The 22,277-nt window shown below is 40.1% G+C and overlaps 80 non-coding genes and 1 pseudogene across 80 annotated transcripts; all 81 read right to left on the bottom strand.

Moving 5' to 3' along the window:
* Positions 1 to 77: 77 nt before the first annotated feature.
* On the bottom strand, positions 78 to 196 carry LOC127111280 (5S ribosomal RNA). The gene has a single exon (XR_007798038.1). It is a non-coding gene; the product is annotated as a 5S ribosomal RNA (ribosomal RNA).
* A 161-nt stretch (positions 197 to 357) lies between these two features.
* LOC127111278 (5S ribosomal RNA) lies at positions 358 to 476 on the bottom strand. Its single transcript, XR_007798036.1, has one exon. It is a non-coding gene; the product is annotated as a 5S ribosomal RNA (ribosomal RNA).
* Positions 477 to 637: 161 nt separating this feature from the next.
* LOC127111277 (5S ribosomal RNA) lies at positions 638 to 756 on the bottom strand. The gene has a single exon (XR_007798035.1). It is a non-coding gene; the product is annotated as a 5S ribosomal RNA (ribosomal RNA).
* A 161-nt stretch (positions 757 to 917) lies between these two features.
* On the bottom strand, positions 918 to 1,036 carry LOC127111276 (5S ribosomal RNA). The gene has a single exon (XR_007798034.1). It is a non-coding gene; the product is annotated as a 5S ribosomal RNA (ribosomal RNA).
* Positions 1,037 to 1,197: 161 nt separating this feature from the next.
* On the bottom strand, positions 1,198 to 1,316 carry LOC127111275 (5S ribosomal RNA). The gene has a single exon (XR_007798033.1). It is a non-coding gene; the product is annotated as a 5S ribosomal RNA (ribosomal RNA).
* Positions 1,317 to 1,365: 49 nt separating this feature from the next.
* Positions 1,366 to 1,488, bottom strand: LOC127111542 (uncharacterized; annotated as a pseudogene).
* A 161-nt stretch (positions 1,489 to 1,649) lies between these two features.
* LOC127111274 (5S ribosomal RNA) lies at positions 1,650 to 1,768 on the bottom strand. The gene has a single exon (XR_007798032.1). It is a non-coding gene; the product is annotated as a 5S ribosomal RNA (ribosomal RNA).
* A 161-nt stretch (positions 1,769 to 1,929) lies between these two features.
* Positions 1,930 to 2,048, bottom strand: LOC127111273 (5S ribosomal RNA). The gene has a single exon (XR_007798031.1). It is a non-coding gene; the product is annotated as a 5S ribosomal RNA (ribosomal RNA).
* A 161-nt stretch (positions 2,049 to 2,209) lies between these two features.
* Positions 2,210 to 2,328, bottom strand: LOC127111272 (5S ribosomal RNA). Its single transcript, XR_007798030.1, has one exon. It is a non-coding gene; the product is annotated as a 5S ribosomal RNA (ribosomal RNA).
* Positions 2,329 to 2,489: 161 nt separating this feature from the next.
* On the bottom strand, positions 2,490 to 2,608 carry LOC127111271 (5S ribosomal RNA). The gene has a single exon (XR_007798029.1). It is a non-coding gene; the product is annotated as a 5S ribosomal RNA (ribosomal RNA).
* Positions 2,609 to 2,769: 161 nt separating this feature from the next.
* LOC127111270 (5S ribosomal RNA) lies at positions 2,770 to 2,888 on the bottom strand. Its single transcript, XR_007798028.1, has one exon. It is a non-coding gene; the product is annotated as a 5S ribosomal RNA (ribosomal RNA).
* A 160-nt stretch (positions 2,889 to 3,048) lies between these two features.
* On the bottom strand, positions 3,049 to 3,167 carry LOC127111268 (5S ribosomal RNA). Its single transcript, XR_007798027.1, has one exon. It is a non-coding gene; the product is annotated as a 5S ribosomal RNA (ribosomal RNA).
* A 161-nt stretch (positions 3,168 to 3,328) lies between these two features.
* LOC127111266 (5S ribosomal RNA) lies at positions 3,329 to 3,447 on the bottom strand. Its single transcript, XR_007798025.1, has one exon. It is a non-coding gene; the product is annotated as a 5S ribosomal RNA (ribosomal RNA).
* Positions 3,448 to 3,608: 161 nt separating this feature from the next.
* On the bottom strand, positions 3,609 to 3,727 carry LOC127111265 (5S ribosomal RNA). The gene has a single exon (XR_007798024.1). It is a non-coding gene; the product is annotated as a 5S ribosomal RNA (ribosomal RNA).
* Positions 3,728 to 3,888: 161 nt separating this feature from the next.
* On the bottom strand, positions 3,889 to 4,007 carry LOC127111264 (5S ribosomal RNA). Its single transcript, XR_007798023.1, has one exon. It is a non-coding gene; the product is annotated as a 5S ribosomal RNA (ribosomal RNA).
* Positions 4,008 to 4,168: 161 nt separating this feature from the next.
* On the bottom strand, positions 4,169 to 4,287 carry LOC127111263 (5S ribosomal RNA). The gene has a single exon (XR_007798022.1). It is a non-coding gene; the product is annotated as a 5S ribosomal RNA (ribosomal RNA).
* Positions 4,288 to 4,448: 161 nt separating this feature from the next.
* Positions 4,449 to 4,567, bottom strand: LOC127111262 (5S ribosomal RNA). The gene has a single exon (XR_007798021.1). It is a non-coding gene; the product is annotated as a 5S ribosomal RNA (ribosomal RNA).
* A 161-nt stretch (positions 4,568 to 4,728) lies between these two features.
* LOC127111261 (5S ribosomal RNA) lies at positions 4,729 to 4,847 on the bottom strand. The gene has a single exon (XR_007798020.1). It is a non-coding gene; the product is annotated as a 5S ribosomal RNA (ribosomal RNA).
* Positions 4,848 to 5,008: 161 nt separating this feature from the next.
* LOC127111260 (5S ribosomal RNA) lies at positions 5,009 to 5,127 on the bottom strand. Its single transcript, XR_007798019.1, has one exon. It is a non-coding gene; the product is annotated as a 5S ribosomal RNA (ribosomal RNA).
* A 161-nt stretch (positions 5,128 to 5,288) lies between these two features.
* Positions 5,289 to 5,407, bottom strand: LOC127111259 (5S ribosomal RNA). The gene has a single exon (XR_007798018.1). It is a non-coding gene; the product is annotated as a 5S ribosomal RNA (ribosomal RNA).
* Positions 5,408 to 5,568: 161 nt separating this feature from the next.
* On the bottom strand, positions 5,569 to 5,687 carry LOC127111258 (5S ribosomal RNA). Its single transcript, XR_007798017.1, has one exon. It is a non-coding gene; the product is annotated as a 5S ribosomal RNA (ribosomal RNA).
* Positions 5,688 to 5,848: 161 nt separating this feature from the next.
* LOC127111257 (5S ribosomal RNA) lies at positions 5,849 to 5,967 on the bottom strand. The gene has a single exon (XR_007798016.1). It is a non-coding gene; the product is annotated as a 5S ribosomal RNA (ribosomal RNA).
* Positions 5,968 to 6,128: 161 nt separating this feature from the next.
* On the bottom strand, positions 6,129 to 6,247 carry LOC127111255 (5S ribosomal RNA). The gene has a single exon (XR_007798014.1). It is a non-coding gene; the product is annotated as a 5S ribosomal RNA (ribosomal RNA).
* A 161-nt stretch (positions 6,248 to 6,408) lies between these two features.
* On the bottom strand, positions 6,409 to 6,527 carry LOC127111254 (5S ribosomal RNA). Its single transcript, XR_007798013.1, has one exon. It is a non-coding gene; the product is annotated as a 5S ribosomal RNA (ribosomal RNA).
* Positions 6,528 to 6,688: 161 nt separating this feature from the next.
* LOC127111252 (5S ribosomal RNA) lies at positions 6,689 to 6,807 on the bottom strand. The gene has a single exon (XR_007798012.1). It is a non-coding gene; the product is annotated as a 5S ribosomal RNA (ribosomal RNA).
* A 161-nt stretch (positions 6,808 to 6,968) lies between these two features.
* LOC127111251 (5S ribosomal RNA) lies at positions 6,969 to 7,087 on the bottom strand. Its single transcript, XR_007798011.1, has one exon. It is a non-coding gene; the product is annotated as a 5S ribosomal RNA (ribosomal RNA).
* A 161-nt stretch (positions 7,088 to 7,248) lies between these two features.
* On the bottom strand, positions 7,249 to 7,367 carry LOC127111250 (5S ribosomal RNA). The gene has a single exon (XR_007798010.1). It is a non-coding gene; the product is annotated as a 5S ribosomal RNA (ribosomal RNA).
* A 161-nt stretch (positions 7,368 to 7,528) lies between these two features.
* Positions 7,529 to 7,647, bottom strand: LOC127111249 (5S ribosomal RNA). The gene has a single exon (XR_007798009.1). It is a non-coding gene; the product is annotated as a 5S ribosomal RNA (ribosomal RNA).
* Positions 7,648 to 7,808: 161 nt separating this feature from the next.
* LOC127111248 (5S ribosomal RNA) lies at positions 7,809 to 7,927 on the bottom strand. Its single transcript, XR_007798008.1, has one exon. It is a non-coding gene; the product is annotated as a 5S ribosomal RNA (ribosomal RNA).
* A 161-nt stretch (positions 7,928 to 8,088) lies between these two features.
* Positions 8,089 to 8,207, bottom strand: LOC127111247 (5S ribosomal RNA). The gene has a single exon (XR_007798007.1). It is a non-coding gene; the product is annotated as a 5S ribosomal RNA (ribosomal RNA).
* A 161-nt stretch (positions 8,208 to 8,368) lies between these two features.
* On the bottom strand, positions 8,369 to 8,487 carry LOC127111246 (5S ribosomal RNA). The gene has a single exon (XR_007798006.1). It is a non-coding gene; the product is annotated as a 5S ribosomal RNA (ribosomal RNA).
* Positions 8,488 to 8,648: 161 nt separating this feature from the next.
* On the bottom strand, positions 8,649 to 8,767 carry LOC127111245 (5S ribosomal RNA). The gene has a single exon (XR_007798005.1). It is a non-coding gene; the product is annotated as a 5S ribosomal RNA (ribosomal RNA).
* Positions 8,768 to 8,928: 161 nt separating this feature from the next.
* LOC127111243 (5S ribosomal RNA) lies at positions 8,929 to 9,047 on the bottom strand. Its single transcript, XR_007798003.1, has one exon. It is a non-coding gene; the product is annotated as a 5S ribosomal RNA (ribosomal RNA).
* A 161-nt stretch (positions 9,048 to 9,208) lies between these two features.
* Positions 9,209 to 9,327, bottom strand: LOC127111242 (5S ribosomal RNA). The gene has a single exon (XR_007798002.1). It is a non-coding gene; the product is annotated as a 5S ribosomal RNA (ribosomal RNA).
* A 161-nt stretch (positions 9,328 to 9,488) lies between these two features.
* Positions 9,489 to 9,607, bottom strand: LOC127111241 (5S ribosomal RNA). Its single transcript, XR_007798001.1, has one exon. It is a non-coding gene; the product is annotated as a 5S ribosomal RNA (ribosomal RNA).
* A 161-nt stretch (positions 9,608 to 9,768) lies between these two features.
* Positions 9,769 to 9,887, bottom strand: LOC127111240 (5S ribosomal RNA). The gene has a single exon (XR_007798000.1). It is a non-coding gene; the product is annotated as a 5S ribosomal RNA (ribosomal RNA).
* Positions 9,888 to 10,048: 161 nt separating this feature from the next.
* LOC127111239 (5S ribosomal RNA) lies at positions 10,049 to 10,167 on the bottom strand. The gene has a single exon (XR_007797999.1). It is a non-coding gene; the product is annotated as a 5S ribosomal RNA (ribosomal RNA).
* Positions 10,168 to 10,328: 161 nt separating this feature from the next.
* Positions 10,329 to 10,447, bottom strand: LOC127111238 (5S ribosomal RNA). The gene has a single exon (XR_007797998.1). It is a non-coding gene; the product is annotated as a 5S ribosomal RNA (ribosomal RNA).
* Positions 10,448 to 10,608: 161 nt separating this feature from the next.
* On the bottom strand, positions 10,609 to 10,727 carry LOC127111236 (5S ribosomal RNA). Its single transcript, XR_007797997.1, has one exon. It is a non-coding gene; the product is annotated as a 5S ribosomal RNA (ribosomal RNA).
* Positions 10,728 to 10,888: 161 nt separating this feature from the next.
* LOC127111235 (5S ribosomal RNA) lies at positions 10,889 to 11,007 on the bottom strand. The gene has a single exon (XR_007797996.1). It is a non-coding gene; the product is annotated as a 5S ribosomal RNA (ribosomal RNA).
* Positions 11,008 to 11,168: 161 nt separating this feature from the next.
* Positions 11,169 to 11,287, bottom strand: LOC127111234 (5S ribosomal RNA). The gene has a single exon (XR_007797995.1). It is a non-coding gene; the product is annotated as a 5S ribosomal RNA (ribosomal RNA).
* Positions 11,288 to 11,448: 161 nt separating this feature from the next.
* Positions 11,449 to 11,567, bottom strand: LOC127111233 (5S ribosomal RNA). The gene has a single exon (XR_007797994.1). It is a non-coding gene; the product is annotated as a 5S ribosomal RNA (ribosomal RNA).
* Positions 11,568 to 11,624: 57 nt separating this feature from the next.
* Positions 11,625 to 11,743, bottom strand: LOC127111231 (5S ribosomal RNA). Its single transcript, XR_007797992.1, has one exon. It is a non-coding gene; the product is annotated as a 5S ribosomal RNA (ribosomal RNA).
* A 161-nt stretch (positions 11,744 to 11,904) lies between these two features.
* LOC127111230 (5S ribosomal RNA) lies at positions 11,905 to 12,023 on the bottom strand. Its single transcript, XR_007797991.1, has one exon. It is a non-coding gene; the product is annotated as a 5S ribosomal RNA (ribosomal RNA).
* Positions 12,024 to 12,184: 161 nt separating this feature from the next.
* LOC127111229 (5S ribosomal RNA) lies at positions 12,185 to 12,303 on the bottom strand. The gene has a single exon (XR_007797990.1). It is a non-coding gene; the product is annotated as a 5S ribosomal RNA (ribosomal RNA).
* A 161-nt stretch (positions 12,304 to 12,464) lies between these two features.
* LOC127111228 (5S ribosomal RNA) lies at positions 12,465 to 12,583 on the bottom strand. The gene has a single exon (XR_007797989.1). It is a non-coding gene; the product is annotated as a 5S ribosomal RNA (ribosomal RNA).
* A 161-nt stretch (positions 12,584 to 12,744) lies between these two features.
* On the bottom strand, positions 12,745 to 12,863 carry LOC127111227 (5S ribosomal RNA). The gene has a single exon (XR_007797988.1). It is a non-coding gene; the product is annotated as a 5S ribosomal RNA (ribosomal RNA).
* Positions 12,864 to 13,024: 161 nt separating this feature from the next.
* LOC127111225 (5S ribosomal RNA) lies at positions 13,025 to 13,143 on the bottom strand. Its single transcript, XR_007797986.1, has one exon. It is a non-coding gene; the product is annotated as a 5S ribosomal RNA (ribosomal RNA).
* A 161-nt stretch (positions 13,144 to 13,304) lies between these two features.
* Positions 13,305 to 13,423, bottom strand: LOC127111224 (5S ribosomal RNA). The gene has a single exon (XR_007797985.1). It is a non-coding gene; the product is annotated as a 5S ribosomal RNA (ribosomal RNA).
* Positions 13,424 to 13,584: 161 nt separating this feature from the next.
* On the bottom strand, positions 13,585 to 13,703 carry LOC127111223 (5S ribosomal RNA). The gene has a single exon (XR_007797984.1). It is a non-coding gene; the product is annotated as a 5S ribosomal RNA (ribosomal RNA).
* A 57-nt stretch (positions 13,704 to 13,760) lies between these two features.
* On the bottom strand, positions 13,761 to 13,879 carry LOC127111222 (5S ribosomal RNA). The gene has a single exon (XR_007797983.1). It is a non-coding gene; the product is annotated as a 5S ribosomal RNA (ribosomal RNA).
* Positions 13,880 to 14,040: 161 nt separating this feature from the next.
* LOC127111220 (5S ribosomal RNA) lies at positions 14,041 to 14,159 on the bottom strand. The gene has a single exon (XR_007797982.1). It is a non-coding gene; the product is annotated as a 5S ribosomal RNA (ribosomal RNA).
* Positions 14,160 to 14,320: 161 nt separating this feature from the next.
* Positions 14,321 to 14,439, bottom strand: LOC127111218 (5S ribosomal RNA). The gene has a single exon (XR_007797980.1). It is a non-coding gene; the product is annotated as a 5S ribosomal RNA (ribosomal RNA).
* Positions 14,440 to 14,600: 161 nt separating this feature from the next.
* Positions 14,601 to 14,719, bottom strand: LOC127111217 (5S ribosomal RNA). The gene has a single exon (XR_007797979.1). It is a non-coding gene; the product is annotated as a 5S ribosomal RNA (ribosomal RNA).
* Positions 14,720 to 14,880: 161 nt separating this feature from the next.
* Positions 14,881 to 14,999, bottom strand: LOC127111216 (5S ribosomal RNA). Its single transcript, XR_007797978.1, has one exon. It is a non-coding gene; the product is annotated as a 5S ribosomal RNA (ribosomal RNA).
* A 161-nt stretch (positions 15,000 to 15,160) lies between these two features.
* Positions 15,161 to 15,279, bottom strand: LOC127111215 (5S ribosomal RNA). Its single transcript, XR_007797977.1, has one exon. It is a non-coding gene; the product is annotated as a 5S ribosomal RNA (ribosomal RNA).
* Positions 15,280 to 15,440: 161 nt separating this feature from the next.
* Positions 15,441 to 15,559, bottom strand: LOC127111214 (5S ribosomal RNA). The gene has a single exon (XR_007797976.1). It is a non-coding gene; the product is annotated as a 5S ribosomal RNA (ribosomal RNA).
* A 161-nt stretch (positions 15,560 to 15,720) lies between these two features.
* Positions 15,721 to 15,839, bottom strand: LOC127111213 (5S ribosomal RNA). The gene has a single exon (XR_007797975.1). It is a non-coding gene; the product is annotated as a 5S ribosomal RNA (ribosomal RNA).
* A 161-nt stretch (positions 15,840 to 16,000) lies between these two features.
* Positions 16,001 to 16,119, bottom strand: LOC127111212 (5S ribosomal RNA). The gene has a single exon (XR_007797974.1). It is a non-coding gene; the product is annotated as a 5S ribosomal RNA (ribosomal RNA).
* A 161-nt stretch (positions 16,120 to 16,280) lies between these two features.
* Positions 16,281 to 16,399, bottom strand: LOC127111211 (5S ribosomal RNA). The gene has a single exon (XR_007797973.1). It is a non-coding gene; the product is annotated as a 5S ribosomal RNA (ribosomal RNA).
* A 161-nt stretch (positions 16,400 to 16,560) lies between these two features.
* LOC127111210 (5S ribosomal RNA) lies at positions 16,561 to 16,679 on the bottom strand. Its single transcript, XR_007797972.1, has one exon. It is a non-coding gene; the product is annotated as a 5S ribosomal RNA (ribosomal RNA).
* Positions 16,680 to 16,840: 161 nt separating this feature from the next.
* LOC127111209 (5S ribosomal RNA) lies at positions 16,841 to 16,959 on the bottom strand. The gene has a single exon (XR_007797971.1). It is a non-coding gene; the product is annotated as a 5S ribosomal RNA (ribosomal RNA).
* Positions 16,960 to 17,120: 161 nt separating this feature from the next.
* LOC127111207 (5S ribosomal RNA) lies at positions 17,121 to 17,239 on the bottom strand. The gene has a single exon (XR_007797969.1). It is a non-coding gene; the product is annotated as a 5S ribosomal RNA (ribosomal RNA).
* A 161-nt stretch (positions 17,240 to 17,400) lies between these two features.
* Positions 17,401 to 17,519, bottom strand: LOC127111206 (5S ribosomal RNA). The gene has a single exon (XR_007797968.1). It is a non-coding gene; the product is annotated as a 5S ribosomal RNA (ribosomal RNA).
* A 161-nt stretch (positions 17,520 to 17,680) lies between these two features.
* Positions 17,681 to 17,799, bottom strand: LOC127111204 (5S ribosomal RNA). Its single transcript, XR_007797967.1, has one exon. It is a non-coding gene; the product is annotated as a 5S ribosomal RNA (ribosomal RNA).
* Positions 17,800 to 17,960: 161 nt separating this feature from the next.
* Positions 17,961 to 18,079, bottom strand: LOC127111203 (5S ribosomal RNA). The gene has a single exon (XR_007797966.1). It is a non-coding gene; the product is annotated as a 5S ribosomal RNA (ribosomal RNA).
* Positions 18,080 to 18,240: 161 nt separating this feature from the next.
* Positions 18,241 to 18,359, bottom strand: LOC127111202 (5S ribosomal RNA). The gene has a single exon (XR_007797965.1). It is a non-coding gene; the product is annotated as a 5S ribosomal RNA (ribosomal RNA).
* Positions 18,360 to 18,520: 161 nt separating this feature from the next.
* On the bottom strand, positions 18,521 to 18,639 carry LOC127111201 (5S ribosomal RNA). The gene has a single exon (XR_007797964.1). It is a non-coding gene; the product is annotated as a 5S ribosomal RNA (ribosomal RNA).
* Positions 18,640 to 18,800: 161 nt separating this feature from the next.
* Positions 18,801 to 18,919, bottom strand: LOC127111200 (5S ribosomal RNA). The gene has a single exon (XR_007797963.1). It is a non-coding gene; the product is annotated as a 5S ribosomal RNA (ribosomal RNA).
* Positions 18,920 to 19,080: 161 nt separating this feature from the next.
* On the bottom strand, positions 19,081 to 19,199 carry LOC127111199 (5S ribosomal RNA). Its single transcript, XR_007797962.1, has one exon. It is a non-coding gene; the product is annotated as a 5S ribosomal RNA (ribosomal RNA).
* A 161-nt stretch (positions 19,200 to 19,360) lies between these two features.
* LOC127111198 (5S ribosomal RNA) lies at positions 19,361 to 19,479 on the bottom strand. The gene has a single exon (XR_007797961.1). It is a non-coding gene; the product is annotated as a 5S ribosomal RNA (ribosomal RNA).
* A 161-nt stretch (positions 19,480 to 19,640) lies between these two features.
* LOC127111197 (5S ribosomal RNA) lies at positions 19,641 to 19,759 on the bottom strand. The gene has a single exon (XR_007797960.1). It is a non-coding gene; the product is annotated as a 5S ribosomal RNA (ribosomal RNA).
* Positions 19,760 to 19,920: 161 nt separating this feature from the next.
* LOC127111195 (5S ribosomal RNA) lies at positions 19,921 to 20,039 on the bottom strand. Its single transcript, XR_007797958.1, has one exon. It is a non-coding gene; the product is annotated as a 5S ribosomal RNA (ribosomal RNA).
* Positions 20,040 to 20,200: 161 nt separating this feature from the next.
* LOC127111194 (5S ribosomal RNA) lies at positions 20,201 to 20,319 on the bottom strand. The gene has a single exon (XR_007797957.1). It is a non-coding gene; the product is annotated as a 5S ribosomal RNA (ribosomal RNA).
* A 161-nt stretch (positions 20,320 to 20,480) lies between these two features.
* On the bottom strand, positions 20,481 to 20,599 carry LOC127111193 (5S ribosomal RNA). Its single transcript, XR_007797956.1, has one exon. It is a non-coding gene; the product is annotated as a 5S ribosomal RNA (ribosomal RNA).
* Positions 20,600 to 20,760: 161 nt separating this feature from the next.
* Positions 20,761 to 20,879, bottom strand: LOC127111192 (5S ribosomal RNA). Its single transcript, XR_007797955.1, has one exon. It is a non-coding gene; the product is annotated as a 5S ribosomal RNA (ribosomal RNA).
* A 161-nt stretch (positions 20,880 to 21,040) lies between these two features.
* On the bottom strand, positions 21,041 to 21,159 carry LOC127111191 (5S ribosomal RNA). The gene has a single exon (XR_007797954.1). It is a non-coding gene; the product is annotated as a 5S ribosomal RNA (ribosomal RNA).
* A 161-nt stretch (positions 21,160 to 21,320) lies between these two features.
* LOC127111190 (5S ribosomal RNA) lies at positions 21,321 to 21,439 on the bottom strand. Its single transcript, XR_007797953.1, has one exon. It is a non-coding gene; the product is annotated as a 5S ribosomal RNA (ribosomal RNA).
* Positions 21,440 to 21,600: 161 nt separating this feature from the next.
* LOC127111188 (5S ribosomal RNA) lies at positions 21,601 to 21,719 on the bottom strand. The gene has a single exon (XR_007797952.1). It is a non-coding gene; the product is annotated as a 5S ribosomal RNA (ribosomal RNA).
* Positions 21,720 to 21,880: 161 nt separating this feature from the next.
* On the bottom strand, positions 21,881 to 21,999 carry LOC127111187 (5S ribosomal RNA). The gene has a single exon (XR_007797951.1). It is a non-coding gene; the product is annotated as a 5S ribosomal RNA (ribosomal RNA).
* A 57-nt stretch (positions 22,000 to 22,056) lies between these two features.
* Positions 22,057 to 22,175, bottom strand: LOC127111186 (5S ribosomal RNA). The gene has a single exon (XR_007797950.1). It is a non-coding gene; the product is annotated as a 5S ribosomal RNA (ribosomal RNA).
* Positions 22,176 to 22,277: the final 102 nt, after the last annotated feature.

The following is a 22,277-nucleotide window of genomic DNA, read 5'->3' as shown; positions in this document are numbered from 1 at the left end:
GTCTTCTCCTACTTTTTCCGACTCTTTTACGCCGATTAACAGAAATAAAAAGAAGTATTTAAAAAATCGCAAAAAAAGAGGTGCAACACAAGGACTTCCCAGGAGGTCACCCATCCTAGTACTACTCTCGCCCAAGCACGCTTAACTGCGGAGTTCTGATGGGATCCGGTGCATTAGTGCTGGTATGATCGCACCTGATATCTCATGCGCTTTGATTGTATATATTTTATTTCTTTCACTTATTAACGGCAAAACAAACATAATTAACGCTGAAATGCTTGTCTTCTCCTACTTTTTCCGACTCTTTTACGCCGATTAACAGAAATAAAAAGAAGTATTTAAAAAATCGCAAAAAAAGAGGTGCAACACAAGGACTTCCCAGGAGGTCACCCATCCTAGTACTACTCTCGCCCAAGCACGCTTAACTGCGGAGTTCTGATGGGATCCGGTGCATTAGTGCTGGTATGATCGCACCTGATATCTCATGCGCTTTGATTGTATATATTTTATTTCTTTCACTTATTAACGGCAAAACAAACATAATTAACGCTGAAATGCTTGTCTTCTCCTACTTTTTCCGACTCTTTTACGCCGATTAACAGAAATAAAAAGAAGTATTTAAAAAATCGCAAAAAAAGAGGTGCAACACAAGGACTTCCCAGGAGGTCACCCATCCTAGTACTACTCTCGCCCAAGCACGCTTAACTGCGGAGTTCTGATGGGATCCGGTGCATTAGTGCTGGTATGATCGCACCTGATATCTCATGCGCTTTGATTGTATATATTTTATTTCTTTCACTTATTAACGGCAAAACAAACATAATTAACGCTGAAATGCTTGTCTTCTCCTACTTTTTCCGACTCTTTTACGCCGATTAACAGAAATAAAAAGAAGTATTTAAAAAATCGCAAAAAAAGAGGTGCAACACAAGGACTTCCCAGGAGGTCACCCATCCTAGTACTACTCTCGCCCAAGCACGCTTAACTGCGGAGTTCTGATGGGATCCGGTGCATTAGTGCTGGTATGATCGCACCTGATATCTCATGCGCTTTGATTGTATATATTTTATTTCTTTCACTTATTAACGGCAAAACAAACATAATTAACGCTGAAATGCTTGTCTTCTCCTACTTTTTCCGACTCTTTTACGCCGATTAACAGAAATAAAAAGAAGTATTTAAAAAATCGCAAAAAAAGAGGTGCAACACAAGGACTTCCCAGGAGGTCACCCATCCTAGTACTACTCTCGCCCAAGCACGCTTAACTGCGGAGTTCTGATGGGATCCGGTGCATTAGTGCTGGTATGATCGCACCTGATATCTCATGCGTTTTGATTGTATATATTTTATTTCTTTCACTTATTAACGGCAAAACAAACATAATTAACGCCCAGGAGGTCACCCATCCTAGTACTACTCTCGCCCAAGCACGCTTAACTGCGGAGTTCTGATGGGATCCGGTGCATTAGTGCTGGTATGATCGCACCTGATATCTCATGCGCTTTGATTGTATATATTTTATTTCTTTCACTTATTAACGGCAAAACAAACATAATTAACGCTGAAATGCTTGTCTTCTCCTACTTTTTCCGACTCTTTTACGCCGATTAACAGAAATAAAAAGAAGTATTTAAAAAATCGCAAAAAAAGAGGTGCAACACAAGGACTTCCCAGGAGGTCACCCATCCTAGTACTACTCTCGCCCAAGCACGCTTAACTGCGGAGTTCTGATGGGATCCGGTGCATTAGTGCTGGTATGATCGCACCTGATATCTCATGCGCTTTGATTGTATATATTTTATTTCTTTCACTTATTAACGGCAAAACAAACATAATTAACGCTGAAATGCTTGTCTTCTCCTACTTTTTCCGACTCTTTTACGCCGATTAACAGAAATAAAAAGAAGTATTTAAAAAATCGCAAAAAAAGAGGTGCAACACAAGGACTTCCCAGGAGGTCACCCATCCTAGTACTACTCTCGCCCAAGCACGCTTAACTGCGGAGTTCTGATGGGATCCGGTGCATTAGTGCTGGTATGATCGCACCTGATATCTCATGCGCTTTGATTGTATATATTTTATTTCTTTCACTTATTAACGGCAAAACAAACATAATTAACGCTGAAATGCTTGTCTTCTCCTACTTTTTCCGACTCTTTTACGCCGATTAACAGAAATAAAAAGAAGTATTTAAAAAATCGCAAAAAAAGAGGTGCAACACAAGGACTTCCCAGGAGGTCACCCATCCTAGTACTACTCTCGCCCAAGCACGCTTAACTGCGGAGTTCTGATGGGATCCGGTGCATTAGTGCTGGTATGATCGCACCTGATATCTCATGCGCTTTGATTGTATATATTTTATTTCTTTCACTTATTAACGGCAAAACAAACATAATTAACGCTGAAATGCTTGTCTTCTCCTACTTTTTCCGACTCTTTTACGCCGATTAACAGAAATAAAAAGAAGTATTTAAAAAATCGCAAAAAAAGAGGTGCAACACAAGGACTTCCCAGGAGGTCACCCATCCTAGTACTACTCTCGCCCAAGCACGCTTAACTGCGGAGTTCTGATGGGATCCGGTGCATTAGTGCTGGTATGATCGCACCTGATATCTCATGCGCTTTGATTGTATATATTTTATTTCTTTCACTTATTAACGGCAAAACAAACATAATTAACGCTGAAATGCTTGTCTTCTCCTACTTTTTCCGACTCTTTTACGCCGATTAACAGAAATAAAAAGAAGTATTTAAAAAATCGCAAAAAAAGAGGTGCAACACAAGGACTTCCCAGGAGGTCACCCATCCTAGTACTACTCTCGCCCAAGCACGCTTAACTGCGGAGTTCTGATGGGATCCGGTGCATTAGTGCTGGTATGATCGCACCTGATATCTCATGCGCTTTGATTGTATATATTTTATTTCTTTCACTTATTAACGGCAAAACAAACATAATTAACGCTGAAATGCTTGTCTTCTCCTACTTTTCCGACTCTTTTACGCCGATTAACAGAAATAAAAAGAAGTATTTAAAAAATCGCAAAAAAAGAGGTGCAACACAAGGACTTCCCAGGAGGTCACCCATCCTAGTACTACTCTCGCCCAAGCACGCTTAACTGCGGAGTTCTGATGGGATCCGGTGCATTAGTGCTGGTATGATCGCACCTGATATCTCATGCGCTTTGATTGTATATATTTTATTTCTTTCACTTATTAACGGCAAAACAAACATAATTAACGCTGAAATGCTTGTCTTCTCCTACTTTTTCCGACTCTTTTACGCCGATTAACAGAAATAAAAAGAAGTATTTAAAAAATCGCAAAAAAAGAGGTGCAACACAAGGACTTCCCAGGAGGTCACCCATCCTAGTACTACTCTCGCCCAAGCACGCTTAACTGCGGAGTTCTGATGGGATCCGGTGCATTAGTGCTGGTATGATCGCACCTGATATCTCATGCGCTTTGATTGTATATATTTTATTTCTTTCACTTATTAACGGCAAAACAAACATAATTAACGCTGAAATGCTTGTCTTCTCCTACTTTTTCCGACTCTTTTACGCCGATTAACAGAAATAAAAAGAAGTATTTAAAAAATCGCAAAAAAAGAGGTGCAACACAAGGACTTCCCAGGAGGTCACCCATCCTAGTACTACTCTCGCCCAAGCACGCTTAACTGCGGAGTTCTGATGGGATCCGGTGCATTAGTGCTGGTATGATCGCACCTGATATCTCATGCGCTTTGATTGTATATATTTTATTTCTTTCACTTATTAACGGCAAAACAAACATAATTAACGCTGAAATGCTTGTCTTCTCCTACTTTTTCCGACTCTTTTACGCCGATTAACAGAAATAAAAAGAAGTATTTAAAAAATCGCAAAAAAAGAGGTGCAACACAAGGACTTCCCAGGAGGTCACCCATCCTAGTACTACTCTCGCCCAAGCACGCTTAACTGCGGAGTTCTGATGGGATCCGGTGCATTAGTGCTGGTATGATCGCACCTGATATCTCATGCGCTTTGATTGTATATATTTTATTTCTTTCACTTATTAACGGCAAAACAAACATAATTAACGCTGAAATGCTTGTCTTCTCCTACTTTTTCCGACTCTTTTACGCCGATTAACAGAAATAAAAAGAAGTATTTAAAAAATCGCAAAAAAAGAGGTGCAACACAAGGACTTCCCAGGAGGTCACCCATCCTAGTACTACTCTCGCCCAAGCACGCTTAACTGCGGAGTTCTGATGGGATCCGGTGCATTAGTGCTGGTATGATCGCACCTGATATCTCATGCGCTTTGATTGTATATATTTTATTTCTTTCACTTATTAACGGCAAAACAAACATAATTAACGCTGAAATGCTTGTCTTCTCCTACTTTTTCCGACTCTTTTACGCCGATTAACAGAAATAAAAAGAAGTATTTAAAAAATCGCAAAAAAAGAGGTGCAACACAAGGACTTCCCAGGAGGTCACCCATCCTAGTACTACTCTCGCCCAAGCACGCTTAACTGCGGAGTTCTGATGGGATCCGGTGCATTAGTGCTGGTATGATCGCACCTGATATCTCATGCGCTTTGATTGTATATATTTTATTTCTTTCACTTATTAACGGCAAAACAAACATAATTAACGCTGAAATGCTTGTCTTCTCCTACTTTTTCCGACTCTTTTACGCCGATTAACAGAAATAAAAAGAAGTATTTAAAAAATCGCAAAAAAAGAGGTGCAACACAAGGACTTCCCAGGAGGTCACCCATCCTAGTACTACTCTCGCCCAAGCACGCTTAACTGCGGAGTTCTGATGGGATCCGGTGCATTAGTGCTGGTATGATCGCACCTGATATCTCATGCGCTTTGATTGTATATATTTTATTTCTTTCACTTATTAACGGCAAAACAAACATAATTAACGCTGAAATGCTTGTCTTCTCCTACTTTTTCCGACTCTTTTACGCCGATTAACAGAAATAAAAAGAAGTATTTAAAAAATCGCAAAAAAAGAGGTGCAACACAAGGACTTCCCAGGAGGTCACCCATCCTAGTACTACTCTCGCCCAAGCACGCTTAACTGCGGAGTTCTGATGGGATCCGGTGCATTAGTGCTGGTATGATCGCACCTGATATCTCATGCGCTTTGATTGTATATATTTTATTTCTTTCACTTATTAACGGCAAAACAAACATAATTAACGCTGAAATGCTTGTCTTCTCCTACTTTTTCCGACTCTTTTACGCCGATTAACAGAAATAAAAAGAAGTATTTAAAAAATCGCAAAAAAAGAGGTGCAACACAAGGACTTCCCAGGAGGTCACCCATCCTAGTACTACTCTCGCCCAAGCACGCTTAACTGCGGAGTTCTGATGGGATCCGGTGCATTAGTGCTGGTATGATCGCACCTGATATCTCATGCGCTTTGATTGTATATATTTTATTTCTTTCACTTATTAACGGCAAAACAAACATAATTAACGCTGAAATGCTTGTCTTCTCCTACTTTTTCCGACTCTTTTACGCCGATTAACAGAAATAAAAAGAAGTATTTAAAAAATCGCAAAAAAAGAGGTGCAACACAAGGACTTCCCAGGAGGTCACCCATCCTAGTACTACTCTCGCCCAAGCACGCTTAACTGCGGAGTTCTGATGGGATCCGGTGCATTAGTGCTGGTATGATCGCACCTGATATCTCATGCGCTTTGATTGTATATATTTTATTTCTTTCACTTATTAACGGCAAAACAAACATAATTAACGCTGAAATGCTTGTCTTCTCCTACTTTTTCCGACTCTTTTACGCCGATTAACAGAAATAAAAAGAAGTATTTAAAAAATCGCAAAAAAAGAGGTGCAACACAAGGACTTCCCAGGAGGTCACCCATCCTAGTACTACTCTCGCCCAAGCACGCTTAACTGCGGAGTTCTGATGGGATCCGGTGCATTAGTGCTGGTATGATCGCACCTGATATCTCATGCGCTTTGATTGTATATATTTTATTTCTTTCACTTATTAACGGCAAAACAAACATAATTAACGCTGAAATGCTTGTCTTCTCCTACTTTTTCCGACTCTTTTACGCCGATTAACAGAAATAAAAAGAAGTATTTAAAAAATCGCAAAAAAAGAGGTGCAACACAAGGACTTCCCAGGAGGTCACCCATCCTAGTACTACTCTCGCCCAAGCACGCTTAACTGCGGAGTTCTGATGGGATCCGGTGCATTAGTGCTGGTATGATCGCACCTGATATCTCATGCGCTTTGATTGTATATATTTTATTTCTTTCACTTATTAACGGCAAAACAAACATAATTAACGCTGAAATGCTTGTCTTCTCCTACTTTTTCCGACTCTTTTACGCCGATTAACAGAAATAAAAAGAAGTATTTAAAAAATCGCAAAAAAAGAGGTGCAACACAAGGACTTCCCAGGAGGTCACCCATCCTAGTACTACTCTCGCCCAAGCACGCTTAACTGCGGAGTTCTGATGGGATCCGGTGCATTAGTGCTGGTATGATCGCACCTGATATCTCATGCGCTTTGATTGTATATATTTTATTTCTTTCACTTATTAACGGCAAAACAAACATAATTAACGCTGAAATGCTTGTCTTCTCCTACTTTTTCCGACTCTTTTACGCCGATTAACAGAAATAAAAAGAAGTATTTAAAAAATCGCAAAAAAAGAGGTGCAACACAAGGACTTCCCAGGAGGTCACCCATCCTAGTACTACTCTCGCCCAAGCACGCTTAACTGCGGAGTTCTGATGGGATCCGGTGCATTAGTGCTGGTATGATCGCACCTGATATCTCATGCGCTTTGATTGTATATATTTTATTTCTTTCACTTATTAACGGCAAAACAAACATAATTAACGCTGAAATGCTTGTCTTCTCCTACTTTTTCCGACTCTTTTACGCCGATTAACAGAAATAAAAAGAAGTATTTAAAAAATCGCAAAAAAAGAGGTGCAACACAAGGACTTCCCAGGAGGTCACCCATCCTAGTACTACTCTCGCCCAAGCACGCTTAACTGCGGAGTTCTGATGGGATCCGGTGCATTAGTGCTGGTATGATCGCACCTGATATCTCATGCGCTTTGATTGTATATATTTTATTTCTTTCACTTATTAACGGCAAAACAAACATAATTAACGCTGAAATGCTTGTCTTCTCCTACTTTTTCCGACTCTTTTACGCCGATTAACAGAAATAAAAAGAAGTATTTAAAAAATCGCAAAAAAAGAGGTGCAACACAAGGACTTCCCAGGAGGTCACCCATCCTAGTACTACTCTCGCCCAAGCACGCTTAACTGCGGAGTTCTGATGGGATCCGGTGCATTAGTGCTGGTATGATCGCACCTGATATCTCATGCGCTTTGATTGTATATATTTTATTTCTTTCACTTATTAACGGCAAAACAAACATAATTAACGCTGAAATGCTTGTCTTCTCCTACTTTTTCCGACTCTTTTACGCCGATTAACAGAAATAAAAAGAAGTATTTAAAAAATCGCAAAAAAAGAGGTGCAACACAAGGACTTCCCAGGAGGTCACCCATCCTAGTACTACTCTCGCCCAAGCACGCTTAACTGCGGAGTTCTGATGGGATCCGGTGCATTAGTGCTGGTATGATCGCACCTGATATCTCATGCGCTTTGATTGTATATATTTTATTTCTTTCACTTATTAACGGCAAAACAAACATAATTAACGCTGAAATGCTTGTCTTCTCCTACTTTTTCCGACTCTTTTACGCCGATTAACAGAAATAAAAAGAAGTATTTAAAAAATCGCAAAAAAAGAGGTGCAACACAAGGACTTCCCAGGAGGTCACCCATCCTAGTACTACTCTCGCCCAAGCACGCTTAACTGCGGAGTTCTGATGGGATCCGGTGCATTAGTGCTGGTATGATCGCACCTGATATCTCATGCGCTTTGATTGTATATATTTTATTTCTTTCACTTATTAACGGCAAAACAAACATAATTAACGCTGAAATGCTTGTCTTCTCCTACTTTTTCCGACTCTTTTACGCCGATTAACAGAAATAAAAAGAAGTATTTAAAAAATCGCAAAAAAAGAGGTGCAACACAAGGACTTCCCAGGAGGTCACCCATCCTAGTACTACTCTCGCCCAAGCACGCTTAACTGCGGAGTTCTGATGGGATCCGGTGCATTAGTGCTGGTATGATCGCACCTGATATCTCATGCGCTTTGATTGTATATATTTTATTTCTTTCACTTATTAACGGCAAAACAAACATAATTAACGCTGAAATGCTTGTCTTCTCCTACTTTTTCCGACTCTTTTACGCCGATTAACAGAAATAAAAAGAAGTATTTAAAAAATCGCAAAAAAAGAGGTGCAACACAAGGACTTCCCAGGAGGTCACCCATCCTAGTACTACTCTCGCCCAAGCACGCTTAACTGCGGAGTTCTGATGGGATCCGGTGCATTAGTGCTGGTATGATCGCACCTGATATCTCATGCGCTTTGATTGTATATATTTTATTTCTTTCACTTATTAACGGCAAAACAAACATAATTAACGCTGAAATGCTTGTCTTCTCCTACTTTTTCCGACTCTTTTACGCCGATTAACAGAAATAAAAAGAAGTATTTAAAAAATCGCAAAAAAAGAGGTGCAACACAAGGACTTCCCAGGAGGTCACCCATCCTAGTACTACTCTCGCCCAAGCACGCTTAACTGCGGAGTTCTGATGGGATCCGGTGCATTAGTGCTGGTATGATCGCACCTGATATCTCATGCGCTTTGATTGTATATATTTTATTTCTTTCACTTATTAACGGCAAAACAAACATAATTAACGCTGAAATGCTTGTCTTCTCCTACTTTTTCCGACTCTTTTACGCCGATTAACAGAAATAAAAAGAAGTATTTAAAAAATCGCAAAAAAAGAGGTGCAACACAAGGACTTCCCAGGAGGTCACCCATCCTAGTACTACTCTCGCCCAAGCACGCTTAACTGCGGAGTTCTGATGGGATCCGGTGCATTAGTGCTGGTATGATCGCACCTGATATCTCATGCGCTTTGATTGTATATATTTTATTTCTTTCACTTATTAACGGCAAAACAAACATAATTAACGCTGAAATGCTTGTCTTCTCCTACTTTTTCCGACTCTTTTACGCCGATTAACAGAAATAAAAAGAAGTATTTAAAAAATCGCAAAAAAAGAGGTGCAACACAAGGACTTCCCAGGAGGTCACCCATCCTAGTACTACTCTCGCCCAAGCACGCTTAACTGCGGAGTTCTGATGGGATCCGGTGCATTAGTGCTGGTATGATCGCACCTGATATCTCATGCGCTTTGATTGTATATATTTTATTTCTTTCACTTATTAACGGCAAAACAAACATAATTAACGCTGAAATGCTTGTCTTCTCCTACTTTTTCCGACTCTTTTACGCCGATTAACAGAAATAAAAAGAAGTATTTAAAAAATCGCAAAAAAAGAGGTGCAACACAAGGACTTCCCAGGAGGTCACCCATCCTAGTACTACTCTCGCCCAAGCACGCTTAACTGCGGAGTTCTGATGGGATCCGGTGCATTAGTGCTGGTATGATCGCACCTGATATCTCATGCGCTTTGATTGTATATATTTTATTTCTTTCACTTATTAACGGCAAAACAAACATAATTAACGCTGAAATGCTTGTCTTCTCCTACTTTTTCCGACTCTTTTACGCCGATTAACAGAAATAAAAAGAAGTATTTAAAAAATCGCAAAAAAAGAGGTGCAACACAAGGACTTCCCAGGAGGTCACCCATCCTAGTACTACTCTCGCCCAAGCACGCTTAACTGCGGAGTTCTGATGGGATCCGGTGCATTAGTGCTGGTATGATCGCACCTGATATCTCATGCGCTTTGATTGTATATATTTTATTTCTTTCACTTATTAACGGCAAAACAAACATAATTAACGCTGAAATGCTTGTCTTCTCCTACTTTTTCCGACTCTTTTACGCCGATTAACAGAAATAAAAAGAAGTATTTAAAAAATCGCAAAAAAAGAGGTGCAACACAAGGACTTCCCAGGAGGTCACCCATCCTAGTACTACTCTCGCCCAAGCACGCTTAACTGCGGAGTTCTGATGGGATCCGGTGCATTAGTGCTGGTATGATCGCACCTGATATCTCATGCGCTTTGATTGTATATATTTTATTTCTTTCACTTATTAACGGCAAAACAAACATAATTAACGCTGAAATGCTTGTCTTCTCCTACTTTTTCCGACTCTTTTACGCCGATTAACAGAAATAAAAAGAAGTATTTAAAAAATCGCAAAAAAAGAGGTGCAACACAAGGACTTCCCAGGAGGTCACCCATCCTAGTACTACTCTCGCCCAAGCACGCTTAACTGCGGAGTTCTGATGGGATCCGGTGCATTAGTGCTGGTATGATCGCACCTGATATCTCATGCGCTTTGATTGTATATATTTTATTTCTTTCACTTATTAACGGCAAAACAAACATAATTAACGCTGAAATGCTTGTCTTCTCCTACTTTTTCCGACTCTTTTACGCCGATTAACAGAAATAAAAAGAAGTATTTAAAAAATCGCAAAAAAAGAGGTGCAACACAAGGACTTCCCAGGAGGTCACCCATCCTAGTACTACTCTCGCCCAAGCACGCTTAACTGCGGAGTTCTGATGGGATCCGGTGCATTAGTGCTGGTATGATCGCACCTGATATCTCATGCGCTTTGATTGTATATATTTTATTTCTTTCACTTATTAACGGCAAAACAAACATAATTAACGCTGAAATGCTTGTCTTCTCCTACTTTTTCCGACTCTTTTACGCCGATTAACAGAAATAAAAAGAAGTATTTAAAAAATCGCAAAAAAAGAGGTGCAACACAAGGACTTCCCAGGAGGTCACCCATCCTAGTACTACTCTCGCCCAAGCACGCTTAACTGCGGAGTTCTGATGGGATCCGGTGCATTAGTGCTGGTATGATCGCACCTGATATCTCATGCGCTTTGATTGTATATATTTTATTTCTTTCACTTATTAACGGCAAAACAAACATAATTAACGCTGAAATGCTTGTCTTCTCCTACTTTTTCCGACTCTTTTACGCCGATTAACAGAAATAAAAAGAAGTATTTAAAAAATCGCAAAAAAAGAGGTGCAACACAAGGACTTCCCAGGAGGTCACCCATCCTAGTACTACTCTCGCCCAAGCACGCTTAACTGCGGAGTTCTGATGGGATCCGGTGCATTAGTGCTGGTATGATCGCACCTGATATCTCATGCGCTTTGATTGTATATATTTTATTTCTTTCACTTATTAACGGCAAAACAAACATAATTAACGCTGAAATGCTTGTCTTCTCCTACTTTTTCCGACTCTTTTACGCCGATTAACAGAAATAAAAAGAAGTATTTAAAAAATCGCAAAAAAAGAGGTGCAACACAAGGACTTCCCAGGAGGTCACCCATCCTAGTACTACTCTCGCCCAAGCACGCTTAACTGCGGAGTTCTGATGGGATCCGGTGCATTAGTGCTGGTATGATCGCACCTGATATTTTACGCCGATTAACAGAAATAAAAAGAAGTATTTAAAAAATCGCAAAAAAAGAGGTGCAACACAAGGACTTCCCAGGAGGTCACCCATCCTAGTACTACTCTCGCCCAAGCACGCTTAACTGCGGAGTTCTGATGGGATCCGGTGCATTAGTGCTGGTATGATCGCACCTGATATCTCATGCGCTTTGATTGTATATATTTTATTTCTTTCACTTATTAACGGCAAAACAAACATAATTAACGCTGAAATGCTTGTCTTCTCCTACTTTTTCCGACTCTTTTACGCCGATTAACAGAAATAAAAAGAAGTATTTAAAAAATCGCAAAAAAAGAGGTGCAACACAAGGACTTCCCAGGAGGTCACCCATCCTAGTACTACTCTCGCCCAAGCACGCTTAACTGCGGAGTTCTGATGGGATCCGGTGCATTAGTGCTGGTATGATCGCACCTGATATCTCATGCGCTTTGATTGTATATATTTTATTTCTTTCACTTATTAACGGCAAAACAAACATAATTAACGCTGAAATGCTTGTCTTCTCCTACTTTTTCCGACTCTTTTACGCCGATTAACAGAAATAAAAAGAAGTATTTAAAAAATCGCAAAAAAAGAGGTGCAACACAAGGACTTCCCAGGAGGTCACCCATCCTAGTACTACTCTCGCCCAAGCACGCTTAACTGCGGAGTTCTGATGGGATCCGGTGCATTAGTGCTGGTATGATCGCACCTGATATCTCATGCGCTTTGATTGTATATATTTTATTTCTTTCACTTATTAACGGCAAAACAAACATAATTAACGCTGAAATGCTTGTCTTCTCCTACTTTTTCCGACTCTTTTACGCCGATTAACAGAAATAAAAAGAAGTATTTAAAAAATCGCAAAAAAAGAGGTGCAACACAAGGACTTCCCAGGAGGTCACCCATCCTAGTACTACTCTCGCCCAAGCACGCTTAACTGCGGAGTTCTGATGGGATCCGGTGCATTAGTGCTGGTATGATCGCACCTGATATCTCATGCGCTTTGATTGTATATATTTTATTTCTTTCACTTATTAACGGCAAAACAAACATAATTAACGCTGAAATGCTTGTCTTCTCCTACTTTTTCCGACTCTTTTACGCCGATTAACAGAAATAAAAAGAAGTATTTAAAAAATCGCAAAAAAAGAGGTGCAACACAAGGACTTCCCAGGAGGTCACCCATCCTAGTACTACTCTCGCCCAAGCACGCTTAACTGCGGAGTTCTGATGGGATCCGGTGCATTAGTGCTGGTATGATCGCACCTGATATCTCATGCGCTTTGATTGTATATATTTTATTTCTTTCACTTATTAACGGCAAAACAAACATAATTAACGCTGAAATGCTTGTCTTCTCCTACTTTTTCCGACTCTTTTACGCCGATTAACAGAAATAAAAAGAAGTATTTAAAAAATCGCAAAAAAAGAGGTGCAACACAAGGACTTCCCAGGAGGTCACCCATCCTAGTACTACTCTCGCCCAAGCACGCTTAACTGCGGAGTTCTGATGGGATCCGGTGCATTAGTGCTGGTATGATCGCACCTGATATCTCATGCGCTTTGATTGTATATATTTTATTTCTTTCACTTATTAACGGCAAAACAAACATAATTAACGCTGAAATGCTTGTCTTCTCCTACTTTTTCCGACTCTTTTACGCCGATTAACAGAAATAAAAAGAAGTATTTAAAAAATCGCAAAAAAAGAGGTGCAACACAAGGACTTCCCAGGAGGTCACCCATCCTAGTACTACTCTCGCCCAAGCACGCTTAACTGCGGAGTTCTGATGGGATCCGGTGCATTAGTGCTGGTATGATCGCACCTGATATCTCATGCGCTTTGATTGTATATATTTTATTTCTTTCACTTATTAACGGCAAAACAAACATAATTAACGCTGAAATGCTTGTCTTCTCCTACTTTTTCCGACTCTTTTACGCCGATTAACAGAAATAAAAAGAAGTATTTAAAAAATCGCAAAAAAAGAGGTGCAACACAAGGACTTCCCAGGAGGTCACCCATCCTAGTACTACTCTCGCCCAAGCACGCTTAACTGCGGAGTTCTGATGGGATCCGGTGCATTAGTGCTGGTATGATCGCACCTGATATTTTACGCCGATTAACAGAAATAAAAAGAAGTATTTAAAAAATCGCAAAAAAAGAGGTGCAACACAAGGACTTCCCAGGAGGTCACCCATCCTAGTACTACTCTCGCCCAAGCACGCTTAACTGCGGAGTTCTGATGGGATCCGGTGCATTAGTGCTGGTATGATCGCACCTGATATCTCATGCGCTTTGATTGTATATATTTTATTTCTTTCACTTATTAACGGCAAAACAAACATAATTAACGCTGAAATGCTTGTCTTCTCCTACTTTTTCCGACTCTTTTACGCCGATTAACAGAAATAAAAAGAAGTATTTAAAAAATCGCAAAAAAAGAGGTGCAACACAAGGACTTCCCAGGAGGTCACCCATCCTAGTACTACTCTCGCCCAAGCACGCTTAACTGCGGAGTTCTGATGGGATCCGGTGCATTAGTGCTGGTATGATCGCACCTGATATCTCATGCGCTTTGATTGTATATATTTTATTTCTTTCACTTATTAACGGCAAAACAAACATAATTAACGCTGAAATGCTTGTCTTCTCCTACTTTTTCCGACTCTTTTACGCCGATTAACAGAAATAAAAAGAAGTATTTAAAAAATCGCAAAAAAAGAGGTGCAACACAAGGACTTCCCAGGAGGTCACCCATCCTAGTACTACTCTCGCCCAAGCACGCTTAACTGCGGAGTTCTGATGGGATCCGGTGCATTAGTGCTGGTATGATCGCACCTGATATCTCATGCGCTTTGATTGTATATATTTTATTTCTTTCACTTATTAACGGCAAAACAAACATAATTAACGCTGAAATGCTTGTCTTCTCCTACTTTTTCCGACTCTTTTACGCCGATTAACAGAAATAAAAAGAAGTATTTAAAAAATCGCAAAAAAAGAGGTGCAACACAAGGACTTCCCAGGAGGTCACCCATCCTAGTACTACTCTCGCCCAAGCACGCTTAACTGCGGAGTTCTGATGGGATCCGGTGCATTAGTGCTGGTATGATCGCACCTGATATCTCATGCGCTTTGATTGTATATATTTTATTTCTTTCACTTATTAACGGCAAAACAAACATAATTAACGCTGAAATGCTTGTCTTCTCCTACTTTTTCCGACTCTTTTACGCCGATTAACAGAAATAAAAAGAAGTATTTAAAAAATCGCAAAAAAAGAGGTGCAACACAAGGACTTCCCAGGAGGTCACCCATCCTAGTACTACTCTCGCCCAAGCACGCTTAACTGCGGAGTTCTGATGGGATCCGGTGCATTAGTGCTGGTATGATCGCACCTGATATCTCATGCGCTTTGATTGTATATATTTTATTTCTTTCACTTATTAACGGCAAAACAAACATAATTAACGCTGAAATGCTTGTCTTCTCCTACTTTTTCCGACTCTTTTACGCCGATTAACAGAAATAAAAAGAAGTATTTAAAAAATCGCAAAAAAAGAGGTGCAACACAAGGACTTCCCAGGAGGTCACCCATCCTAGTACTACTCTCGCCCAAGCACGCTTAACTGCGGAGTTCTGATGGGATCCGGTGCATTAGTGCTGGTATGATCGCACCTGATATCTCATGCGCTTTGATTGTATATATTTTATTTCTTTCACTTATTAACGGCAAAACAAACATAATTAACGCTGAAATGCTTGTCTTCTCCTACTTTTTCCGACTCTTTTACGCCGATTAACAGAAATAAAAAGAAGTATTTAAAAAATCGCAAAAAAAGAGGTGCAACACAAGGACTTCCCAGGAGGTCACCCATCCTAGTACTACTCTCGCCCAAGCACGCTTAACTGCGGAGTTCTGATGGGATCCGGTGCATTAGTGCTGGTATGATCGCACCTGATATCTCATGCGCTTTGATTGTATATATTTTATTTCTTTCACTTATTAACGGCAAAACAAACATAATTAACGCTGAAATGCTTGTCTTCTCCTACTTTTTCCGACTCTTTTACGCCGATTAACAGAAATAAAAAGAAGTATTTAAAAAATCGCAAAAAAAGAGGTGCAACACAAGGACTTCCCAGGAGGTCACCCATCCTAGTACTACTCTCGCCCAAGCACGCTTAACTGCGGAGTTCTGATGGGATCCGGTGCATTAGTGCTGGTATGATCGCACCTGATATCTCATGCGCTTTGATTGTATATATTTTATTTCTTTCACTTATTAACGGCAAAACAAACATAATTAACGCTGAAATGCTTGTCTTCTCCTACTTTTTCCGACTCTTTTACGCCGATTAACAGAAATAAAAAGAAGTATTTAAAAAATCGCAAAAAAAGAGGTGCAACACAAGGACTTCCCAGGAGGTCACCCATCCTAGTACTACTCTCGCCCAAGCACGCTTAACTGCGGAGTTCTGATGGGATCCGGTGCATTAGTGCTGGTATGATCGCACCTGATATCTCATGCGCTTTGATTGTATATATTTTATTTCTTTCACTTATTAACGGCAAAACAAACATAATTAACGCTGAAATGCTTGTCTTCTCCTACTTTTTCCGACTCTTTTACGCCGATTAACAGAAATAAAAAGAAGTATTTAAAAAATCGCAAAAAAAGAGGTGCAACACAAGGACTTCCCAGGAGGTCACCCATCCTAGTACTACTCTCGCCCAAGCACGCTTAACTGCGGAGTTCTGATGGGATCCGGTGCATTAGTGCTGGTATGATCGCACCTGATATCTCATGCGCTTTGATTGTATATATTTTATTTCTTTCACTTATTAACGGCAAAACAAACATAATTAACGCTGAAATGCTTGTCTTCTCCTACTTTTTCCGACTCTTTTACGCCGATTAACAGAAATAAAAAGAAGTATTTAAAAAATCGCAAAAAAAGAGGTGCAACACAAGGACTTCCCAGGAGGTCACCCATCCTAGTACTACTCTCGCCCAAGCACGCTTAACTGCGGAGTTCTGATGGGATCCGGTGCATTAGTGCTGGTATGATCGCACCTGATATCTCATGCGCTTTGATTGTATATATTTTATTTCTTTCACTTATTAACGGCAAAACAAACATAATTAACGCTGAAATGCTTGTCTTCTCCTACTTTTTCCGACTCTTTTACGCCGATTAACAGAAATAAAAAGAAGTATTTAAAAAATCGCAAAAAAAGAGGTGCAACACAAGGACTTCCCAGGAGGTCACCCATCCTAGTACTACTCTCGCCCAAGCACGCTTAACTGCGGAGTTCTGATGGGATCCGGTGCATTAGTGCTGGTATGATCGCACCTGATATCTCATGCGCTTTGATTGTATATATTTTATTTCTTTCACTTATTAACGGCAAAACAAACATAATTAACGCTGAAATGCTTGTCTTCTCCTACTTTTTCCGACTCTTTTACGCCGATTAACAGAAATAAAAAGAAGTATTTAAAAAATCGCAAAAAAAGAGGTGCAACACAAGGACTTCCCAGGAGGTCACCCATCCTAGTACTACTCTCGCCCAAGCACGCTTAACTGCGGAGTTCTGATGGGATCCGGTGCATTAGTGCTGGTATGATCGCACCTGATATCTCATGCGCTTTGATTGTATATATTTTATTTCTTTCACTTATTAACGGCAAAACAAACATAATTAACGCTGAAATGCTTGTCTTCTCCTACTTTTTCCGACTCTTTTACGCCGATTAACAGAAATAAAAAGAAGTATTTAAAAAATCGCAAAAAAAGAGGTGCAACACAAGGACTTCCCAGGAGGTCACCCATCCTAGTACTACTCTCGCCCAAGCACGCTTAACTGCGGAGTTCTGATGGGATCCGGTGCATTAGTGCTGGTATGATCGCACCTGATATCTCATGCGCTTTGATTGTATATATTTTATTTCTTTCACTTATTAACGGCAAAACAAACATAATTAACGCTGAAATGCTTGTCTTCTCCTACTTTTTCCGACTCTTTTACGCCGATTAACAGAAATAAAAAGAAGTATTTAAAAAATCGCAAAAAAAGAGGTGCAACACAAGGACTTCCCAGGAGGTCACCCATCCTAGTACTACTCTCGCCCAAGCACGCTTAACTGCGGAGTTCTGATGGGATCCGGTGCATTAGTGCTGGTATGATCGCACCTGATATCTCATGCGCTTTGATTGTATATATTTTATTTCTTTCACTTATTAACGGCAAAACAAACATAATTAACGCTGAAATGCTTGTCTTCTCCTACTTTTTCCGACTCTTTTACGCCGATTAACAGAAATAAAAAGAAGTATTTAAAAAATCGCAAAAAAAGAGGTGCAACACAAGGACTTCCCAGGAGGTCACCCATCCTAGTACTACTCTCGCCCAAGCACGCTTAACTGCGGAGTTCTGATGGGATCCGGTGCATTAGTGCTGGTATGATCGCACCTGATATCTCATGCGCTTTGATTGTATATATTTTATTTCTTTCACTTATTAACGGCAAAACAAACATAATTAACGCTGAAATGCTTGTCTTCTCCTACTTTTTCCGACTCTTTTACGCCGATTAACAGAAATAAAAAGAAGTATTTAAAAAATCGCAAAAAAAGAGGTGCAACACAAGGACTTCCCAGGAGGTCACCCATCCTAGTACTACTCTCGCCCAAGCACGCTTAACTGCGGAGTTCTGATGGGATCCGGTGCATTAGTGCTGGTATGATCGCACCTGATATCTCATGCGCTTTGATTGTATATATTTTATTTCTTTCACTTATTAACGGCAAAACAAACATAATTAACGCTGAAATGCTTGTCTTCTCCTACTTTTTCCGACTCTTTTACGCCGATTAACAGAAATAAAAAGAAGTATTTAAAAAATCGCAAAAAAAGAGGTGCAACACAAGGACTTCCCAGGAGGTCACCCATCCTAGTACTACTCTCGCCCAAGCACGCTTAACTGCGGAGTTCTGATGGGATCCGGTGCATTAGTGCTGGTATGATCGCACCTGATATCTCATGCGCTTTGATTGTATATATTTTATTTCTTTCACTTATTAACGGCAAAACAAACATAATTAACGCTGAAATGCTTGTCTTCTCCTACTTTTTCCGACTCTTTTACGCCGATTAACAGAAATAAAAAGAAGTATTTAAAAAATCGCAAAAAAAGAGGTGCAACACAAGGACTTCCCAGGAGGTCACCCATCCTAGTACTACTCTCGCCCAAGCACGCTTAACTGCGGAGTTCTGATGGGATCCGGTGCATTAGTGCTGGTATGATCGCACCTGATATCTCATGCGCTTTGATTGTATATATTTTATTTCTTTCACTTATTAACGGCAAAACAAACATAATTAACGCTGAAATGCTTGTCTTCTCCTACTTTTTCCGACTCTTTTACGCCGATTAACAGAAATAAAAAGAAGTATTTAAAAAATCGCAAAAAAAGAGGTGCAACACAAGGACTTCCCAGGAGGTCACCCATCCTAGTACTACTCTCGCCCAAGCACGCTTAACTGCGGAGTTCTGATGGGATCCGGTGCATTAGTGCTGGTATGATCGCACCTGATATCTCATGCGCTTTGATTGTATATATTTTATTTCTTTCACTTATTAACGGCAAAACAAACATAATTAACGCTGAAATGCTTGTCTTCTCCTACTTTTTCCGACTCTTTTACGCCGATTAACAGAAATAAAAAGAAGTATTTAAAAAATCGCAAAAAAAGAGGTGCAACACAAGGACTTCCCAGGAGGTCACCCATCCTAGTACTACTCTCGCCCAAGCACGCTTAACTGCGGAGTTCTGATGGGATCCGGTGCATTAGTGCTGGTATGATCGCACCTGATATCTCATGCGCTTTGATTGTATATATTTTATTTCTTTCACTTATTAACGGCAAAACAAACATAATTAACGCTGAAATGCTTGTCTTCTCCTACTTTTTCCGACTCTTTTACGCCGATTAACAGAAATAAAAAGAAGTATTTAAAAAATCGCAAAAAAAGAGGTGCAACACAAGGACTTCCCAGGAGGTCACCCATCCTAGTACTACTCTCGCCCAAGCACGCTTAACTGCGGAGTTCTGATGGGATCCGGTGCATTAGTGCTGGTATGATCGCACCTGATATCTCATGCGCTTTGATTGTATATATTTTATTTCTTTCACTTATTAACGGCAAAACAAACATAATTAACGCTGAAATGCTTGTCTTCTCCTACTTTTTCCGACTCTTTTACGCCGATTAACAGAAATAAAAAGAAGTATTTAAAAAATCGCAAAAAAAGAGGTGCAACACAAGGACTTCCCAGGAGGTCACCCATCCTAGTACTACTCTCGCCCAAGCACGCTTAACTGCGGAGTTCTGATGGGATCCGGTGCATTAGTGCTGGTATGATCGCACCTGATATCTCATGCGCTTTGATTGTATATATTTTATTTCTTTCACTTATTAACGGCAAAACAAACATAATTAACGCTGAAATGCTTGTCTTCTCCTACTTTTTCCGACTCTTTTACGCCGATTAACAGAAATAAAAAGAAGTATTTAAAAAATCGCAAAAAAAGAGGTGCAACACAAGGACTTCCCAGGAGGTCACCCATCCTAGTACTACTCTCGCCCAAGCACGCTTAACTGCGGAGTTCTGATGGGATCCGGTGCATTAGTGCTGGTATGATCGCACCTGATATCTCATGCGCTTTGATTGTATATATTTTATTTCTTTCACTTATTAACGGCAAAACAAACATAATTAACGCTGAAATGCTTGTCTTCTCCTACTTTTTCCGACTCTTTTACGCCGATTAACAGAAATAAAAAGAAGTATTTAAAAAATCGCAAAAAAAGAGGTGCAACACAAGGACTTCCCAGGAGGTCACCCATCCTAGTACTACTCTCGCCCAAGCACGCTTAACTGCGGAGTTCTGATGGGATCCGGTGCATTAGTGCTGGTATGATCGCACCTGATATCTCATGCGCTTTGATTGTATATATTTTATTTCTTTCACTTATTAACGGCAAAACAAACATAATTAACGCTGAAATGCTTGTCTTCTCCTACTTTTTCCGACTCTTTTACGCCGATTAACAGAAATAAAAAGAAGTATTTAAAAAATCGCAAAAAAAGAGGTGCAACACAAGGACTTCCCAGGAGGTCACCCATCCTAGTACTACTCTCGCCCAAGCACGCTTAACTGCGGAGTTCTGATGGGATCCGGTGCATTAGTGCTGGTATGATCGCACCTGATATCTCATGCGCTTTGATTGTATATATTTTATTTCTTTCACTTATTAACGGCAAAACAAACATAATTAACGCTGAAATGCTTGTCTTCTCCTACTTTTTCCGACTCTTTTACGCCGATTAACAGAAATAAAAAGAAGTATTTAAAAAATCGCAAAAAAAGAGGTGCAACACAAGGACTTCCCAGGAGGTCACCCATCCTAGTACTACTCTCGCCCAAGCACGCTTAACTGCGGAGTTCTGATGGGATCCGGTGCATTAGTGCTGGTATGATCGCACCTGATATCTCATGCGCTTTGATTGTATATATTTTATTTCTTTCACTTATTAACGGCAAAACAAACATAATTAACGCTGAAATGCTTGTCTTCTCCTACTTTTTCCGACTCTTTTACGCCGATTAACAGAAATAAAAAGAAGTATTTAAAAAATCGCAAAAAAAGAGGTGCAACACAAGGACTTCCCAGGAGGTCACCCATCCTAGTACTACTCTCGCCCAAGCACGCTTAACTGCGGAGTTCTGATGGGATCCGGTGCATTAGTGCTGGTATGATCGCACCTGATATCTCATGCGCTTTGATTGTATATATTTTATTTCTTTCACTTATTAACGGCAAAACAAACATAATTAACGCTGAAATGCTTGTCTTCTCCTACTTTTTCCGACTCTTTTACGCCGATTAACAGAAATAAAAAGAAGTATTTAAAAAATCGCAAAAAAAGAGGTGCAACACAAGGACTTCCCAGGAGGTCACCCATCCTAGTACTACTCTCGCCCAAGCACGCTTAACTGCGGAGTTCTGATGGGATCCGGTGCATTAGTGCTGGTATGATCGCACCTGATATCTCATGCGCTTTGATTGTATATATTTTATTTCTTTCACTTATTAACGGCAAAACAAACATAATTAACGCTGAAATGCTTGTCTTCTCCTACTTTTTCCGACTCTTTTACGCCGATTAACAGAAATAAAAAGAAGTATTTAAAAAATCGCAAAAAAAGAGGTGCAACACAAGGACTTCCCAGGAGGTCACCCATCCTAGTACTACTCTCGCCCAAGCACGCTTAACTGCGGAGTTCTGATGGGATCCGGTGCATTAGTGCTGGTATGATCGCACCTGATATTTTACGCCGATTAACAGAAATAAAAAGAAGTATTTAAAAAATCGCAAAAAAAGAGGTGCAACACAAGGACTTCCCAGGAGGTCACCCATCCTAGTACTACTCTCGCCCAAGCACGCTTAACTGCGGAGTTCTGATGGGATCCGGTGCATTAGTGCTGGTATGATCGCACCTGATATCTCATGCGCTTTGATTGTATATATTTTATTTCTTTCACTTATTAACGGCAAAACAAACATAATTAACGCTGAAATGCTTGTCTTCTCCTACTTTTTC

This window comes from Lathyrus oleraceus, unplaced genomic scaffold (genome assembly GCF_024323335.1).
Source record: "Lathyrus oleraceus cultivar Zhongwan6 unplaced genomic scaffold, CAAS_Psat_ZW6_1.0 chrUn0005, whole genome shotgun sequence".
Classification (NCBI taxonomy): domain Eukaryota; kingdom Viridiplantae; phylum Streptophyta; class Magnoliopsida; order Fabales; family Fabaceae; genus Lathyrus; species Lathyrus oleraceus.
Note: the sequence above shows the minus strand (reverse complement) of the source record. Positions and strands in the feature narration are given on the sequence as shown.